This window comes from Plectropomus leopardus, chromosome 9 (assembly GCF_026936395.1).
Source record: "Plectropomus leopardus strain MGB_pleo_1.0 chromosome 9, ASM2693639v1, whole genome shotgun sequence".
Taxonomy (NCBI): Eukaryota; Metazoa; Chordata; class Actinopteri; order Perciformes; family Serranidae; genus Plectropomus; species Plectropomus leopardus.
Window position 1 is genome coordinate 37,705,485 of NC_142184.1, and position 4,391 is coordinate 37,709,875.

Sequence of the window (4,391 nt, forward strand, 5' to 3'; positions counted from 1 at the left end):
AAGTTACAACACTGTCAGTAACAATGTAATATAAGGAGCCTATAGGGTGGCAGGGAGGGGTGATGAATGGGTCCCACAAACCTGGCCTTTGATGCAAGTTTCTGGTGTTGGCTTCCCCTTTAAAGGTGATGTTTTGGTTTTTTTTTTACAACTACCCATGTGCCTCCTTCCACTAAACCACAACCCCTTAACCCTTTTTTTATCGTTGCACACTTTGGTCAAGTAATCCCATGAATGAGTAAAGCTTTTATCACTTGTATTTTATATTTCAACCACAGATGAAATAAATATTGAGACAACAGCCAAAGACCTGTTTTCTTTGAAATTCTTAATTCAGGACTCACTCACTTTAAAGTTTCAGTGGCACTGGTAGAATTTCACCGCTAATGAAACAAATACTCACCCCCAGTCTGGCTTGAATCAGCTGAGTAAGCCCTCACATCCAACACCTCTGTCAGGGAAGAAGTGATGATTGATGATTTTCACTTTGAATCACCCACACTGAGAGGGCAGCATCTTTTACAGTTCACATGCAAGTCTCCCAAAACCCCACCCGTCAGCAAGAATCAAAACACAACTCTCACCTCAACATCATGTGCTCAGTCATATTGTGGGATCAGAAAGTACAGTCATCAAAGCTTTTATCACACCGTTGAAATTCACACGAGAACACAGCAAGATGCAGTATTGGCCATGTATTGGCGTGCATGCACGCGCACACACACGTACTTCTGAGCTGCACGCACAAAAATGATGCGTTGTGTTTTAGCACACATCTGTATCACTTGTGTTTGACAGTTTATCTGAGCCAAAGCCAAGTGACTGAAGCATCTAAGAATTCAAATGGAATGAATGAGCCCACATATTGCTGTCCAGCTGAAAACTTGTAGCATATTTCAATGGTCAAGAACAAATGATTTCACATTGACCTTGAAATTAATAAATGGTTGAAGAAAGCATTGGTGGAATCTAACTAAGTACATTAATCAAGTACTATATTTAAGTAGGCTATAAATTTGAGGTAATTTTCCTATCATCCTCGTTTATACTTCTACTTATATACATTTTGGAGGGAAATATCATACTTAGTGCACTACATTCATCTGACAGCTTCAGTTATGATTTTCAGTTATATTTTTGCATACAAAACATCCAAAGAGCCTGCTAAATATGTTATGTCATATTTTTAACTCCCCAACAGTTTATAAAAGTACAGCTGAAACAGTTAGTTGATATAAATCAGTCAACTGACAGAAAATGTATTGACAACTATTTTGATCATCATCTTTCATGTAAAAAGCTTAAATGGTTCTAGCTTAACAATGATGAGGATTTAATACTTTTCTTTTTAATTATTAGAAAAATCAATCAATCAGTTGATTAACTGAAAAATCAGACTAATCCATAATAAAAATAATCATTAGTTTTGTACAAAAGAAGTTCAAAATGAGCTCCACCTCAACCATCTACAGTAAAATCCTGCTTTTACAATAATACATAGCAATAATATTAGTAATAAGAATCTAATTATAAGATATGATATAAAGTAAAGTAACTGGGGGACAGTTTTCTGCCTTTTTAACGTTTACTTTAAATACTTCAAGCATATTTTCCTGATTATACTTACATAATTTTACTTTAGTGAGATTTCTAATGCAAAATGTTTACTTTCACTGTCAGTGTCATTACTTACTGCAAGAACCAATGTTAATGGGATTAGTAATGCGTGTGCTTTATATATATATATATATATATATATATATATATATATATATATATATATATATATATATATATATATAATTTTGGGGGCACACTTTTGGGTATGTTGCCTTAAAACAACACCATATCATAATGGTATAAATTTTTTAAAAAGAGGTTATTGTTTAAAATTTTAGTAAAGTTTTTTTACAATACTCACGAAACATATATATATTTTTAAAAAAACCCTTCAAGTTTAGAATTCATGTCATCTGAAATAGAAAAACATTAAAGATGAGCTCTTTTCATTACTTTGTTTGTTTGGTTGTTACCCTCAAGCAACATTATACTACCGTGAAACAGCCAATAGGAATGGATGTGTTAAAGAGTGTAAGTATATTTCAGCAAACTTTACAGAAACAATTTATAAACCAAACTATCCTAACCCTCTTCAAAAACAAGATAGTGAGTTATAGTCCATTGTTTGATTATTTGTTTGACAATTAAATGCCTGTTTTCACTATCCTGCTGTGTGTCTTTGCTGACAGATTGTATGTTGCCAGAATTTGCTGTGTTGCTAATTGAGAGCAGCTTGCTGTCTTCCAAACCTCTAAATTTGGATTTATTCTCACTAACATCACCCGGAAGTGATCATTTTACCCTCTACTTCTTTGAAGAGTCATAGAATCATATCTGATTCATACTGTGAATGAAAGGAAAATGTGTGTAAAATATGAGCCCACAGTCTGCTCTGCAGAGTGGATTCAAACAGCACTGTTTGCACTGTTTGACTGTGTAGTAAACTACACAATGTCATAGCCTGAACTGTAATGACGCATTATTAGTTATCAATTTAATCTGTAGAGTTTAAAAGAATATAGTGATGACTGTTATGCTTTTGAACAATAAACCTAAATACACATACTAAACTAAAAATTGTCATGGTGGGATTCCATAAATGTACAACATTGCTTAGAGGCAACATTTGCATAAGAACAATTTTCTATTACTTATTTAAAAAAGTACCTTAAACAATTTAGAATTAAACTTAACTCATCTATAATTGTGAATTTCCAGATTGTAAAATTAAAGAAAAAGACATTTTCAGACCATTTTTATGGAGAGTTGATGGGGTTGACCCATATGGGAAAACCCCCCAAAAAGGGACTCAGCATGGCCTCCAGAAAGTTATGTTACAATAGAAGGGCCCTGACTCTTAATTCAAGTTTTGTGACATAACTGAGGATGGATTATGTGAGTGTAAATGACCAAAAATGGGTATGTTACCTAGAGGCAACATTGTGCCATAGAGGGTTAAACAAACTGAAAACTGAACTGAAAGGACTCTGCTGACAGAAGCAACAATACTCAAGGGCATGTTCAACTCACGGATTAATATGATCAAATAAAAAAAAAGAAGCAGGGACAGTATTCCCATGTTGCCCACATATTTATACAACCAACTTACCACCAGAGGACAACACCATACTTCCCGTTCAAACCAGTGTGTTTAATGTATAACAGTAGTACATATAAGATGTAGGGTTATTTTAATGTATGGTTTATAGTAATAATTTAATGTGAATTTAAATGTCCAGTGTAAATCGAAATTTTCTAAAGGGTAAATCTCAAGCCCAAATTTTCACTTTAAATCCTACTGACTTACTGACATTTAGATTCTTTTGGTTTCATTTCTTTGTAACATTAATTTGAGTAGGTTACACTTTAAAAATAATTTAAAATATAAAATAAAAATGTCACTGGATTACATGAGCAGCAATCTAGGCAGGACATATGAACTATTTCATATTTATCCCAAACTATTTTTTTTCTTTTTCCCTTATCCTTAGTTTTGTCAATTTAATGGTTGGTGGGAAACAAGAGACAAACTCTGACAAATTCTCTGTGTCAAGGTCACATCCAATCTGACCACCAGTGTAGAATTCCTAGACTGGAAAAAGTCATGCCAGTGAGCATATTAATTATTTTTTCGCCAAAATGTATTGGACAAAACCATTTAATAAACAACTAGCCTTAATGAAATAAAAGAGAAAAAGAACATGAACTACAGTAGTTACCACTAGAAGAAAGTTCAGATGTATGGTAGGGATTCCTGTAAACCAACACTTTGGAGGACCTTAGCAGTATAAGGCTCACAGAATATGAACATGGCTGCTGAAAATGCTCCAGATTTTCATCATGTGCTTCAGATTTTTCAATGTGTTTCTGCCTAACTCCAGGCTAGTTTCAACCCTCTGATTTGAATAGAGAAGTGAATGTTATTCAGTGGATGTCTAGAAGGCAAGAAGAGACCTAAATAATCAAAAACAGTGGATTCAAATCAAGAAAAATGCATGTTTGTTCTTTGAATAGCAGCATAGAACTCATTTTCATTAAATTAGCAATTAAGAGCAACTAACACTATAGATAGGACTCATGTACTCCTGATCAGATGTCATAAAATAATCTGCCATTGTACTGAAGGCTCTGCGTTGTTGTGATCAAAGCAGATTTGGAGCAAAGCAGGTTAAACATGTGGAAAAAGCCGTTAATTTGCTTGGGTGTGTGAACCTTTTCATAAACACGGCTTGTCTGTTCTTTTTGCTCGGCTATAAAACTGCTTACTTTCCAACAAACATATTTTTTCAGGTTGTCAGAGCGGTGTTTGGAAAGTGTAAAAGTGTTCGTTG